Source organism: Bombyx mori, chromosome 21 (assembly GCF_030269925.1).
Source record: "Bombyx mori chromosome 21, ASM3026992v2".
Taxonomy (NCBI): Eukaryota; Metazoa; Arthropoda; class Insecta; order Lepidoptera; family Bombycidae; genus Bombyx; species Bombyx mori.
This window is the reverse complement of record NC_085127.1, coordinates 9,155,293-9,171,756: the sequence shown is the minus strand read 5'-3', so window position 1 is coordinate 9,171,756 and position 16,464 is coordinate 9,155,293. Positions and strand designations below refer to the sequence as shown.

The 16,464-nt window shown below is 32.8% G+C and overlaps 1 protein-coding gene across 5 annotated transcripts in view; it reads right to left on the bottom strand.

Annotated features, from left to right (window-relative positions):
• LOC101739746 (tyrosine-protein kinase CSK) overlaps positions 1 to 15,861 on the bottom strand; it is a 42,518-nt gene extending 26,657 nt beyond the window's left edge. For 4 of the 5 annotated variants that reach the window (XM_004929616.5, XM_012693349.4, XM_062674724.1 and 1 more), the window contains exon 1: positions 15,702 to 15,861. The gene's annotated coding sequence lies outside the window, so the exon portion shown is untranslated. Of the gene's footprint in view, positions 1 to 1,980; positions 2,357 to 15,701 lie in introns of those variants that run through there. The other variant, XM_012693350.4, reaches the window with a different exon arrangement.
• Positions 15,862 to 16,464: the final 603 nt, after the last annotated feature.

Sequence of the window (16,464 nt, the reverse complement as noted above, 5' to 3'; positions counted from 1 at the left end):
ACAGCGGCGCGTGCCGAGTTGAACGACCACGGGACCATGTGCACGTTTCACTTTCATCGGATCCCGCCGAGACCGCGATCGGCGTGTTCACTAAACAACAACATTTTTCATCACCCCGTCAAAGTTGTTCTACATTGATAAAATGTTAGAATAACGTGTCAATCATCCTCCTTTGTTGGTTAATTATTTTAACTAGTGATCCCCTGGTAGTCGAAATTCGACTATAATTAATTGAAATTAAAAGTTTAAACATTATTAAGGTTCTATTGTCAAGCACTATTATACTTCTATAATAATACAGATTTCGCCAAAACTACACTATAAATAAATAATATTAAAGACAAACAATATTAATCTATTCTCAATTTGACCACAGACTCTAAAGAATAACAAAAGTTTCACGATTGACAATACACTAAGAGTATAATATATACGTATGTGTTGTGTCAAATACATAGTAGTGTGTGTAATGTTTTCTTTATTGATTTAATGTATTTTTAATGCACAATTAAAAAAAAAAATAGAGTTCTGCACTTCTTCTCTATGTTCTCTGTAAGTGTGAGAAATTTCATACTACTCCGTTCGCGCAATTTTCGTAAAAAGGGGTACAAAGTTTTTACTTCACGTATTAATATATAGATAAGCCAGATTTTATATGACGTTCGCCTATTTGAAGTCTTTTCAGCTGTTATTTCTGTTGTTATTAGAAGATTGGCACCTACCATTTTGCGATTGACTAAATTGAGATTTAAGCTTATGTCTCAAAGCGGGTCACTGTTTTGACGTTCTATGGGTTCCGGTAACCGCGTAACATCACGCGTGGGCCTTGAGGTGGGCAATAAAATAAAATTTATTTTTATAATGTTGTCGTTCACTCTTATTATTTTATTGTTAAGCTTTTATTCCTGATTAAAGAGAGTAAATAGATTTTATTTCTTATTAGATATTTCCACTACTAGAATTTTATTCACTGTAGGTACGTTTTAAAATCACAAAAACTTAATAATCTTCTTCGAATTATTAATAATAATCTTCTTCTAATCTTAAAAACAAAATAATGCTAATGTCGTATATATATATAAACTAGCTTGTTCAGATTTATTTCTCGTAAGACTCCAAAAACATTCGTAACTCCCACGACAACGTAAAATAAGTGTAGTTTACGTTGCTGTTTTTCTGTGAGTTTTCTAGGATATTCTAAGAAATAATTTCTAAGAAATGTGAAGTTTTAGAAAACATCCAACGAAGTCAATGCAATATTTAGTCTTGTTACGAAGTTTATTACTAGTGAAATTGCTTCCTTCCTTTAGGCAAGGTCTTTACAAACGGAAATTCCATGTTTCACTGGAAACATTACGAGTATTATGTATATGTTGAATTTTTCTTTTACTCATAATACGATCCTATACTTCTGTTAAGTGTATATAATGAAATCCAGTTTTTGTACTTCTATAAGCATAAAAATACCAGCAATCAACATCATAGAACCCCTTATGACGGAACCCTTTATGACTTTTTGAATGATTCGCCTTTTCCTGTGGACGTTTTCATGTCTGGGGTCTATTTGGCGAGTTACGTTTCACAACTAGTCTGCGTAATATAGTTTGCAGCACGAGAATAGTGGTCGCACCCCATATTTATTGCAACGTGACTCAACCAAGTCGTAAAACATTAGCTATTAGGTTACCACGTGTTTAAATCGATTATATTCATATAGTGTTCCTGAGATGTTTATTAAATAAACTTTACTTGATAATATTGAAGTTTGACGTTTAGTTTTGGAAAAATTCTAGCCTGGTAAAGGTACTAGTTAGCCTGAGTCACAAGGTCGATATTCATACGAATAAAATAATTAAATGGTGTAATTCAATAAAAATCTTGATTAATATAATAAATAGTCTCTAAATAAATTAAATAACTATACAAGTATATTATTATTTTACATTATTGTTCTTTATTGTCTAAGACTGATGTACTTACTGAACGAATCCAAATACGACCTTGTATTGGCAAATCGGCATCCTTTACATGAAAAACAAACGTTAACTGAAGCTTCACCCAGTATTATCGGCGTATCACAAGTATAATTATTTTCCACAAACTACAATAATATATTCCACAACACAATCTTGTTTACATACTTAAAACTTCGGACTGTGAGTCAGAGGCGGGGGCACGGTTTTTTTTTTGTTTATTTACATCGTAACAAGTGTGCTATAGTCAACACTGAAGAGTACGAATATGAGTACCACGAAGAGCGCGCTTGAATGAAAAACAACCGTGTGGATATCGCGGAGGCCACTCACAAACTATCGGCGGTCGGACCCAGTTGGAGCGGCGATGGCTCATTATTCTATCCACCTACTAGTGAATTTCCTTATTGGGAATAGAACGAAAAATCATTTACAATTTTAAACTACGCCATTCGGTTTAATTGCGTAATCGTAAGGTTGGTTTCATTCAGTAGGTTAGTAATTCAATCTCCGATCATCACTAGTTATGATAACAAAAATTAAAACATACCTAAGTAATTACTTAAGAATTGATAATTCTTAATTGTTAAAATCACTTAATATTATACATTCTGATTATTATACAAGTACAAAGGTAGTGTTTACTAATGCGGGAGTTTTTGCTGTAGCGTGGCAACGAGTTCATAGTTTATACGTTAATCATTACATTTTTACGATTAATTTTTATCACTCTAGGTCAGGTTTAGGAATCATACCTAAAGATGACATCTAATAAAGTCAGAACGACTTTATATCATGTGCAATCGAATGTTCTTTTTGTTTTTTAGACTGGTGAAGGAGCTCACGGTTCAGCGGGTGTTAAGTGGTTCCATGGTGGGGCCATAGACATCAACTTTTTTTTTATCTTTTGGGAACTTTAATTTCAAGAAAGCCATATTAAGTCCAGTGAAAATTTAGGCGGCATTAAACAGCATACGGATTATTAGAATGTTTTAATTTTACGCTCATTAAAAAAATTAAACACGTTATTCTGAAAGACTAGGTGAAAACAGTTTACTTCTCTTACTTTTTAAAATATTTTTTTCTTATTACGGTTATTCTTTCAACTAAAGTGAAAGTGTTATAATGTAATGACCGTATCAATTAAGAGTTTTTTGAAAGTGTTGATGAACAATATACAAAATTATGGATCTAATTTAATAGTTATCATAATAAGGAAACCCTGACTTAATTACGTAAAAAATGCTTAAGGAGACTATGAAACAGGTATCGATTTCCTAGTACGATTGTTGCGATTCTTAAGTTACGGCGCAAAGCAGAATAGAAAACCGCTTTAATATCAAAAGTACATAATATATGTACATTGTGTTTAGAACATTGCGATGTAGTCTAATTCAAGATTTTTAGAATTTAATCTATACTAATATTATAAAAAGGAAAGATTTGTTTGTTTGTATTGAATTGGCTCCGAAACTACTGAACGGATTTAAAAAATTCTATCACTGTTGGAAAGCTACGCTATCCCCGGATGACATAGGCTATATTTATTATATTTTCCAAAAAATTAGGGATCCTTACTGAAAATCCAATAATGTAACCCAATGGGTAAAAAAATTTAGCTAAAATTCTTTACATCGCGTGCGCTACTTCCGAAGCGAAGCCAGGGCGGGCCGCTATAACAAATAATTCCGTATTTGACGAACATTTAAAAACATCTCTATGGACACCTGAAATAGCAAATATGTATCTATTTTATTGCTTAGATGAGTGGACGAGCTCACAGCCCACCTGGTGTTAAGTGGTTACTGGAGCCCATAGACATCTACAACGTAAATGCGCCACGCACCTTGAGATATAAGTTCTAAGGTCTCAGTATTGTTACAACGACTACCCCACCCTTGAAACCGAAACGCATTACTGTTTCACGGCAGAAATAGGCGGGGTGGTGGTACCTACCCGTGCGGACTCACAAGAGGTCCTACCACCAGATGACGTATTGGAGAAATTAATTGTTGTCGTCACGGGTTTTATTAAAGCGAATGCAGCGAGAAGCACAATGTGTAAAATTATACGATTCCACAACCGTGTAGTGGCAAATGCAATACAATTAGTGGTATTTGTGGCAACTGGAGCGTGAGAGGAATCCGGCGCATACGGTAGTGTTCGCGAGCGCATTGCTCCGTAACCGAGTTTCGGCGTTGTCATCAAAACGACCTCAATTCAAACGAACAGGCAGACACCAACAATGGATACCTAACTTCTGTTGGCATTCAACTTTCCTATCCAAATATCGTCTATTCGCATTAAAATTGAAAAATCTCCAAAAGTATTCGAAATTGAGTTAATACATATGTGGAATCATTTGGTATCACCAGTATGTTTCTCATAAATACTGTCAAAAGAGCGTAGTATTTTTTTTTTTAATTCCTATGTTTTTACTACTATTAACAAAATTAACACATAATTTTATCTTACTTTAAAAGACAGATAATGTAACTGGTAAAAAATAAAAACATAAATGTTGCAAAGATGATAATATTAAAAATATCACAATATGTTAAATCCTTAACTTAAAACACTCTCCTGTAAAATTAGTCAGTTTTGAGACTATACAGTTTTAATGCGAAAAGACGATATATCATTATAGACTTTAAACGTAGACGTATGAGGTTTGTGTGTAGCTTAAGTGTTCAGTCAGTTCAGTCATTTAACAATGGCAGACATGAGTGGATGAAGGTGATATGATACAATTTGTTAAATTTAAGAAAACAAGCAACAAGCTTTTCTTACTTGTACTTTTTATTCGTACATAACTCCTTTATCGCATTCAATTTCTAAAAATAGCAGTTAAATCCGGAGTTTTAAGGTCTAATATTGTTTACAGGCACAGAGCACCTTCATTCTATGTAGAAACTCAAAAATTTAAAGAATACATAGTACTTAACCCGAAGGGGTTGAAGATCCGCTCATGTCTTCAATTACTATAACTTTTTTTTTAAAGTCCCATATTTAACGTTAGCCCACGAGTGTGCCATATCGGTCTTTTGTAATTCAAACTAGCTCAATATATTATTGTGGAACTCAATTTTAGTTTCACTGTCCAGAGAACATTTAGTTTACATTGTTAACAAGTAGTTGAGAAGTTATGTACGAGTGCGATGTTATGTCTATCTTTTTGTTTGAGTGTTACGTGCGTCTAATATGGTTTTGCGTGTGCCTCGATGATGTCATTCATCACAGTTTGACCAACACCGAGTTGACATAACGAATCAAAAATTTGGTCACATAAATGATTAATAGTTTATGAATAAATTACTGGTGTGAGTGCAACGCGTTTGTGGCCTACTGCGCAGAGCTTCGAGACTCGACATAAGCCGCTGTTTTTCTCTTTTTTCTAAATTGTTATGTTCTTTCCTGTCATCGGAAATCGCGATTTTGTATGTACTAGAGGTCCCGTAGTAGTCGAAATTCGACTATAATTAATTGGAATTGTAAGTTTGTACACTAATATGATTGTATTTTATACTTCTATAATCACAAATTTCGCCAAGGCTACTCTATAAAAAATATTAACAAAGACAAACGTAATATTATAACAAAGAAACGAAATCTCAATTTGACAACAGACGTCAACAACAAAAGTTTGACAATAAATAGTATGCATGCGTGTGTGCGTCAAATACATGGTATGTAGTGTGTGTAATGTTTTCTTTATTGATTTAATGTATCTATTATGCATTATTTAAAAAAAATATTAGCATTGTGCACTTCTTCTCTATATTCTCTATAAGTGTGGAAAATTTCATACTCCTCCGTCCGCGCAATATTCGTAAAAAGGGATATAAAGTTTTTGCTTCACGTATTAATATAATAGATGTCTGAAATTTTGTATTTCAATTGTTTAATGAAGTAATCGATAGTTGTTGCCTGTAGAATACACATACTTCAGTATTTGACACTCGTGTGCACGTAATGATTGCAGTAGCACGGGGAAACTGTGTTTTCGCAATATCATAAACGATAAATAAGTAAAAAAACACTTAATATGGCAACATTTTAAGTACATTATTATATTGAATGTCTCAACACGATTGTTTTACGACGTGTTGACAGATGTGCGTGTAATTATTATTAATATTTAGCTTTTTATGACTGTACATTTCTAGCAGTAAATGTTACATTTTATTGCTTGTTTCGTTTCTTCTACTGTTTTAGAACAATTTGACGTAATTAATATAACGTAATTAGTACTTGGCGTATGTTAACGAATGGATGAAGGAATGGCATTATAGTATTTAAACCAAACCCGCAATTATTTGCGTAGTTGCTCATGCCTTGAGAGACCGCGTGGGTAGGTACCATCACCCAGCCTATATGTGCCACGAATCAGTACCGCGCTTCGGTTTGAACAGTGGAACAGTCGCTACACTTACAATACAATGCAGATTTAGACCTCATTCTCAAGAAAAGCGGCGACATTCACATTGTGAGCTCGGATAAATACTTGATAATAGGTAGACAGTGAGCTCGTACATGGGTCATACACAAATAGAGCACAAAAAAATGCAGCAAAAAAAATATCTCAGAATCAGTGCGAAACAAACTATTTATTATTTAACTATTGATCATCAATATTTTAATCACTGTAACCGAGATCAATATGCCTTATTTTTGGCATAATAGCAATTTCTATATTTTTGCGGACCACAGAAGAGACCATTTGGTCTACAAGAGAGATGAAAAGCTATGATGCAGCGTAAGCTAAAATATATTAAGACAACATAATCAAACACATGTAGCCACTGGTATAAACGAATACCGAAACGCAAATAAAATGTCAACATAATCACATTAATTGGAAAATAAAAAATAAAACAATAATGTCTACAGAAAGGAAAATCCCTTCGGTGGACTTATGAAACAAAACAAATATCGAATTATAATAATTTTACAGCCATGGTATATTACTCGTATATAATTCTTTAGATAGCTAATGAATTTGAATATGCAATGTAATGAAATTTAAGGACTTTAATTATTTCAAAATATTTCCAGAGAACTATCAGAATTGTCTGAATATTGTAAAGGAGTTGATGGCCATCATTTTTTTGATGAAAAACTTATGGAGCAATCGGACTCACTATCAGAATATAATATACGCAGTGCCCGCTTAATAGGTTTACGTGGTTCTCGATCATATATAATATCATAATCTGGAGTAAACCTGTCTGAGAAATCAGGTGATATTGATAGCGTAGATGCGTTGGGTGTTACTGGTATAAAAGGAGAATTAGGTACAGATAAATAGTCTATTTCAGGAGTATTTGACCCAGAATCTAGAACATGTGAGGCCCGAAACGAATTCAATGTCTTCATTTGCAAATTTATTTGACATAGACGATAATGAAAACAATGCATATCAGCTGTATTTCTTCACTATTTTCTTTTTTCTGTCTATACGTTGCTCTAACTGACGATTTGTTTTTCTGTTTTCTGTTTAATCTTGATAATTGCAAACGATATCTAACTAAGCCTGAATCCATGTTTGAAATTTTTATTCTTAAATACTTATTCTCTGCTTTAAGTCGTCGCAAGTTACGAGCTCTAATAACATTACCTACACTAACACGAGATCTTGCCAAATAAGATGAACTTGAAGATGAAGTGTTACTAATCAAATCAGTAGCCTTAGCTTTTTGCTGTTTTTCTTTTCACGTCTTATTTTCGCTTTTTCTCTCCAAGCCTTCCTATGTTCCTTTGCTGCCTGGGAGTGTAGACTTTTATAATTTTAATTAGACAGACCTTCAGCTTTCTTTTTCTTGTATCTTTCTTTGTCTTGTTTTCTTATCTCTTCAATTTCTACTCCGCTCAGCTTAGCACGTGTGCGTCTCATGCTCAACTTCTTTTGTTGACGTCTTTGTTTTTTTTCTTCTTCTTAGAGTTGAATTTTAGATCAGCTTTCTCGTGACATATTTACTTTAAAAAAAATGCAATACGAAAAAAAGCATGAACTAAAACGAAGCAAGATATGGACCAACACACGACCCAAGGGTTGAACCCCCTGAACGAAATCAATAGAAATAAAAAAAAATATTTACATTATTTACATTGATTAGATTTATATTTTTTTTATTGCGAATAAAATGTTGCCAAAATCAAGCCTCTTTCTAGCCAACTTTAAAAAAGGAGTAGGCCCTCGGTTCGACTATTCTTTTAGTTCTTCTCTACTTAGACCAACTAAGGTATGTTTCTTACACCTTTTTTGTGGACATAGTCTTTTCAGTGGACATCGTGACCACATGAAAGATGTCCACAGAAAAGATGTTTTATAAAAACTCTTGCGCAAAGAAGTTAACTTTGAGGTTAGAAATCAAGTAACATGCTTTTCATTTACTTGTACTAAATGCTCATATAAAAATAATAAATAAAAAAAATTATAGATAATATTTACATCTCTATAATTGGAACAGGAAAGAACACTTGATCTTTTACGTTTATGTGTGTTTTGGAATAAAAAATATACTTTCACTCGCACTGGAATCGAAACAACAAAATATCAAATGCCGGAATGGCCACTATTTAGTGATGCCAACAGTTAAAAACACAAGCTTAATGCGGTCGAATAAATAAAAATTTGGTGTCGTTTTATCGCGTCCACAGAAAAGACTCCATTTCATGTAACCATAAGTTTATTGGATTTATTGTATACAGATAGTAACGATATATTTGTTTTATTCTCAATATTATCATCTTTATTATATTGTTTGTGTTACAAATAAATAATTTTAATAGATAGGGTACTTTAACTATTTTTAAACATGGCTCAAACATTATACCTTCGTCTTGTAACAGTCCACAGGAAGAGATTTTTTGAAGTTTAACGCCATCAAAATGAATTTATGAAATGTAATATTTTACAAGATACGATTAAAATGAGTAGTAATATAGTACCTTTACGATTTAAATGCTTTCAAATATTCATAAATTTCCTCTTTTAGATGATACATTGCTATAACACTTTTTTTACCCTTTTTGTGTATGACCCACATCCGTCTGAGGAATAAAAAAGTAATTTTCAACTGCTTTAAGTACATAATTGCATTGCTAATTTTTTATTTTTTTCTTCGATCAATAATAGTACTAGATTACGGATCAGGAACAAAAATAAGACGCTCCAGTGGCCACGTTTGCAGACACGAAAACATCTTCATTTCTTAGAAAAAAGTTTAATAATGTTAACGACTTCAGTTTATTATAAACCTTAATACTTAAACATAAAGTTTAATTGCCATTGCAAAATATATGTATTTAGGTCCTTTCGTCAGAAAAAGAATATTATGGAATAAATTTAAAATGTCACTTGAACATAAAAAGTCATCAGTACAAAAACATTTATTCTAAAATGATACTTAAAGCCTAATTTATAAGGTTAAAAATATTTGTTTAAAATTTCGTGCTTATTGTATTGTGGAACTAGATGTAGTTCTTGGTATTACATTTCAATGCTCAGAACACAGTAAGTATTGAAAGACATAGAGTTGCAGAATATACATATTTGTTTTAGGTTTGTTTTGTATGGTCGCAACTATTTTAGACCGATTCAAAAAAGTAGTAGATAATATTTTACATTGCCGCTATTACAACAAATAGGTGATAAAAAATAAAATTGAATAAAGTAAAAAAATATGAAAGGAAACACGAAACATGTTTTCCACGTATTCTTTATACAGAAGTAATTAAAACAATAATGTAGGTTTAATTACCTTTAAACAGATTCAGTTTGTTATAAAGCTGTCTTTTAGAAGTCATTTTTATATGAGTGGTTTCTTTTTTACAAATATAATGTAATCTTATATCAATGAATTTTTCCATAATCAGTTTAATTTAGGCTTATTTTATGGCTGTGTTCGTTTCCCCCAGAAAACAAATCCTTTTCAGCATATACGCTTAAAATATTTACACATACATATAAAGTTTTTTTAATACTTTTTTGCATTGATTTGCCACCACCATTGAACAATTCTAGAATTTTTATAAGAGTTCTATATTTCTTCTCCTCTTTCTTTCGCGACAATATATATCCATTGTGCACAGCGACAAGGGGCTACTAGGAAATCTACAAACAAAAATAACATTATAAAATAACAAAACTACTCTATGCATTCCCTGTCCAAGAATAGGTGATGTTTGTTACAATAGTTGGTGCCTTGTTGCAAACATTGGCCAAACAATTACAATATTCGTAAATTGTGTTTTATTTACAATATAATTGTGTTTATTATTTTATGAAAAACACTTAATAATATAAATTTACCAAAAAAAGATATTCCTTCCAAAACCTTGGTGTTACGGTGGTTTTTTAGTCAGTTTTTGAACGCGCAGTGCAGCGTTTTGACGTCTTAGTGTTGGCTATGATTGGACCATACTAATTTGAAATAAGACCACAAATTTATTTGTGGTCTTATTTTTCGGGCCGCTTTTGAAGCGCTAATCGCGAATCTAGTAGTATTATTGATCGAAGATTTTTTTATTGCTTAGATGGGTGGGCGAGCTCACAGCCCACCTGGTGTTAAGTGGTTACTGGAGCCCATAGACATCTACAACGTAAATGCGCCACCCACCTTGAGATATAAGTTCTAAGGGTCTCAGTATAGTTACAACGGCTGCCCCACCCTTCAAACCGAAACGCATTACTGCTTCACGGCCGAAATAGGCAGGGTGGTGGTACCCACCCGCGCGGACTCACAAGAGGTCCTACCACCAGTAATTACGCAAATTATCATTTTGCGGGTTTTGATTTTTATTACACGATGTTATTCCTTCACCGTGGAAGTCAATCGTGAACATTTGTCGAGTACGTATTTCATTAGAAAAATTGGTACCCGCCTGAGATTCGAACACCGATGCATCGCTCAACACGAATGCACCGGACGTCTCAATTAAAGAAAAATATTTTTTTTGCCAAATGGTGGTAAATTATATATTTTCTAAATTACGTAATCTATACTAGTTTTTAAATCTACAGTGCTTTTTACGGACGTTCCGTTAAACTACTGAACCATGCATCCGATTGACATGGAACTTGGTATCCATGTAGAAAATACATGTACTTAATGGATAGGCTAATATCTATATGAGTGTTGTACTCGCTAATAATAATGACAATAAATAATAATGTTAATTTTAAATGCCCAGCGAAGCGGGCGAGTACGGCTAGTAGATTATAATACTGTATCATAGTTTTACGATGACTTTTTTTTAAAGATTTAATTCATATATTATTACCGAATTTAGTTTGTATTATATTTTTTCCTAAATATACAGATAGCTATTAGTTTAAGGGTTTTTGTTTGTGTTTTTTCGATCGCTAGACATAAAAGTTCCCTTTCAGACTTCATACATAGCTTACTGTCACATATTAACAGGCCAGATATTGTTCATGATATTGCAAGCGAGACGGGGTCACTGATCTCTTAAGTTTGGCGTTCTTTATCAGTACTTGCACGTCGACATCGGCATTAACAATGACTCACAAGAGATGGACACGCTTTAATTGGCTTACTATATTATCCACAATTATTGTCGGTAAGATAATCTTTTGACATCGTATATGTTTTGAACAGCGATATGTGTAAATTTGTATTCATCAGTCACGATCAACCATAACAATACGTATGTATACGCTGACGTCTGGGCTACTAACGTAATATAGATACTTAGTTGTTTTTTATATGTAATTGACTTTGATTCGACAAGGTGATGGTCACCGAGTTTATCCGTGATCAATGGCGGACAGCAAGGATGAGTCAGAATTAGGTACAACATCTGCGCTCTGATGTCCTCTCTATATTTAGCTGCGGACGTTGCGGTGGTTGTATTTATTTAATGATTCCATTTATAATTTAATTTCAATAGAACTGACTGAAGGGCGAAATAGTAAATGCGTGTATATTTTTAAGTTCAATAATTAGATTACTATGTAATTATAAAGTTCAATAAATTTTAATGAAAAAATACAGGAAAAAATTTGTTTATTTACCAACTTGTAGTGTTATTTGTTTAAAAGAGTATGATGATGTATAGTCATTGACGCTCATCAGTACGAACATGACTAGGAGCACCGCTAAGCTATTACACTACCTCTCATTAGAAATCTAAAAATGCAAAAATTTGCAATTGAATTTTTAAAATAAAACGCAAAGATAAGGTATACAGTATGAAATGGAATAAATTTCAAAGTTTAAATGTATTGTAACTATACTGAGATCTTAGAACTTATATCTCAAGGTAGGTGGCGCATTTACGTTGTAGATGTCTATGGGCTCCAGTAACCACTTAACACCAGGTGGGCTGTGAGCTCGTCCATTCATCTCAGCAATAAAAAAAATACATCCACTAATAAAAGCAATTAAATAGGTAGACGGAAAATATGTTGTTTGTTATTATTTAAAATGCTCATTATTATTTATAAGTCGTCGTACGTAGCCTAAAAGATAAAACGCCAAATGTACTTGTATCGAGCGATTCGACTGTGTCCACAACAGTGACCTAATCGAGGTAATAATTGAATACAATGATTTCTTGACTACGTTCTACTATTCCTATTTTACATGCAGGTTTCCACGATACATGAGTTTCAAAGCTCACAAATCACAAGTTGGTCTAGTCTGTTCTAGAAGTTCAATATTGAGGCCATAACTTTTTCGCAACCTACTTCCACGCAGTCACAACTTAGATAGACAGACAGAAAAGCTATTTTTGGAATTTACCTCGATTTAGTTTAAAGGGATGACCTCGTAAATTCTTGTGGTTTCTGAATGGAAATAGCCTTCAGTAATTCAGATGTTTCAGTTATTGTGATGGGCGAGTTAAGTAACTAGACGCCTATGAGTGTGCTTCGGTCAATTCATACAGTGCTACTACTAGTTTTTTGTATTTTTTTTACATTTCCAATTTTTTTTAAGTACCTAAATCAAAATTGTTTTATGGCTCACGCCAAAGCTTATGACTAACGCTGCAATGTCGTTTCCACCATAACTTTTAATTCAACATTGTCAACTGGTCTGCAACAGTTTGTTCTATAGGTAAACATTTCCAGAATAAAATTCTTGAAACCCAAAACGTACTGTATTTTCTTTGACCATTCGACAGACGTCCATTTCTGGACATAGGCGTCCCCCAAGCCTCGCCACGAAGATCGGTTCTGCGCTGCCCGCATCCAGCGGATGCCCGGGAACCTCAATAGGTCGTCGGTCCATCTTATGGGAGGCCTACCCACGCTATGTCTTCCGGTACGCGGTCGCCACTCAAGAACCACTTTGGGCTATGTTGGTTATCATGGTTTTCCTGCGAATCTCCTCATTTCGGATTTGATCTCGTTGGGAAACTCGGAGCATAGCCCTCTCCATTGGGTGACCTTGAGTCTTCCCATAAAACCCATTTGACAATAACTTCCCCATATACATATATAATTATTCTTTAGAGCTGTTTTTGCAGCGTTGGTGCCACAGTGAAACTCCTTTTCGTAAATAGTGCGATTATTTTAAGTTATTTATATTATGAACGGAACAATATCAAAGAAAACTCAAACGACGCAAAAATAAATGAATCACTAAAAATTCAAAATGGAAATACACCTAAGTAACACTAAGTTTATACCAAGCCAAACCTAACTAAATGTATTAACAAACCTAAGTTTGAAATAAATTTGAATTTCGAATTCTTAACCAACCCTCAGATATTTGAGATCAAAGTGGCCAATTCGACCTAACGACAATTTCATTTGTAATATAAGGAAGAAGGAACCAGTTAATTATTTCTCTGGTGAAAAAATTCATTTCGCTTTGTTTACATGAAAAGGAAGGAATATTCATGGAAAATTATTCATTTTTCCTATTGCCTCCTTGTGTTTCCTGACATGTGATAGATATGATAAATATCTTTTTTGTTTGGATCTTTTGAAAAAAATATTTTTGTATGTAAACATGCATGTGCTTCGATGCGTATTTTAATGATAGAAAGGAATCCTGAGCTATAAAAATGTTTATTATTTTGTTAGTAGCAGAAATATTTGTTAAAAATATTTGTCTCAATTTGTTTTGTATCAATTTTTTGTGTTTCGTTTTAATTTTCATTAGAATAAATGAATCTCAAACAACAAAATCTCAAAAAACAACAAACAACTATAAGTGAAGGATTCAAATAAAAGATTCCCACTTAAAAATCGCTACAGCTTAAGCTTTCTTAAATTATTGTAATTAGAAATACCTGCATGAAGAAATGCTGTTTATTTTTACGTAGCTTACACTACGTATTGCAATCACAATCAATTATCAGTTTCTTCATTCACTAAATCATGCAAACATGTAAAAAAATTTTGAGTTGTTGTTATTTCTTGTAAGTAGCTATTGAAAAAAATTATTATCAATTTCTAAATTCAATTTCAATATACAAAGTTTCAACCAATTTTTAGTAGCCGAAAATTAGTACAATACTATGTTCAGCACATCAGTCTCTGATGTCCTAGTGATCTAACAGACACTAATTCCGGTTATATCACATACTTTTGTATGTATATATCCCTTTCATTATTCAGATTTCGATAATATGAATCTTTTTCTGTCCTTTTTATTTGGAACAAATATTTATACACAATATTATAATTTCGATTTCTGTGATACAAATTTTACCAATGTATTTATAGACAGAGGTAGTGGGTTGATAGCCAAGACTATTGTTATAAAATGGAATCAATCAGATACTATTAAATTTTTAGATTCCTAATAATTTGGTAAATAGAAACAATCCAGAAACTGCCAATGATTACATTACATACCTTAAAAGTTTTGTAGACGAAGTGGTGAATAGTATGATTCTTACAAACATAGTATGTTTTATACACATATCATAAGTTTTAAGATTGGATGCTGTTAAGAATATGAACCTCTTAGAAATACATCTTTTTTAATACTTACAAAATATTTGTATCACTTATTTAAAATTAGTTATGGATGTCTTATTACTAATTTATATGAGGCAGTTTTAGGTATTCCATCCAGAGATGAGAAACTTAGAGGAAGAAAAATTTTAGGCCGACCATTATATATCCTTGTAGGACTATTACCTATGCTCCAGTATTTTGGAATCAATTTCTGATCCCCACAGTGTATCATAATACATGATAAACGCTTATTGCATAAAATTGGGAATTTTTGGTTCATTTGTATATTTGATATTTTGATATGTTTGATTATGAACAACTAAAGAGAGATCTAAGAGAACAAAAAGCCATACATTTGTTCTTGTCTTAGATAAAATGAGTAGGAAAATTCTTTTCATGTTTTATTCTAATATAACAAGAAGGAAGGAATATCCAATACTCTCAGCATTTAAATTAACGTAAATAAATATTGAGCCCGATACTGTTATTGTGACAAAAAATCAACAATTAAACCATTTTTATAACGAGACTACGCAAAACAACAATTTGCAAAAAAATCTATAATGTGTATGCCTTTAATGATTTAGCTAAATATCCCATAAATAATATTATTACAATTGAATTTTACTTCAAGTGTTTATCCCGTGTGTTTATCTTTCATTTAATGAATGGTTTTACATTTTTTAATGAGGATGTCTCGTCCGTCCCGCCTACAGCTTGCAAATCAACTACGAGAACCACGAGACTTATCAATTTCTAGACAAAATTATTTTTAAATAATGACTTACCGATATGACACAAATTAGATAAGGCGATTCAGCGATAAAAATTTCCCCACTTCATAACAAATCTGGCATAAAATTGATAAAATACTATTTCATAAACACACAACACATACGTCATTCAGACGTCCGCCATCTTATACTGTTTTGTTTTGTTGAATTGAATAGGCAAAAGGAAAGTAAAGGATACTCCCTTTTTTGATTAGAAGATTCAAAACCATTTCTTGTGGCCAAAAAAAACAAATAGAAACGCAAATAAATGAAGTTAAATTTACTATAGTTCAACATAATTATGCACTGTCACATACATTACCATTATTTCAACAACACCATCATTCTTTACTTAAAGTTTAAAAAAAAATTAATTTTACCAAGTAAAAAAATACTTCAAACACGCCACGAGCTTCCACCAAAAACCCCCTGTTTTAAAAAGTATGGGTTTGAACGTGTGTATTTGTAATATACATGGTATCATGTCTAATCTTAACGTCGCGGCGCCAGTCCGTGCATCCATACAATCTACTGGGTAACTTTAAAAAAGGATTTTAAGAAGGACCAGAAAAACACGTTCAAATTAAGCCGTAAATTCCACTTTTAAGTAAAAGTACTTGACTTTGATTTGACTTCGGTCTGAACTAGGTCATTCAATAAACAAATAATTTCTCCTCCTCTTTGCGTCGTTCTTCTCATTACAGAGGGTTGTGACTCCCCCACTGCATCAATCTCTCTTGTACAATTGTTCTCCATCTGCTGCAATCGTTGGCCTCGC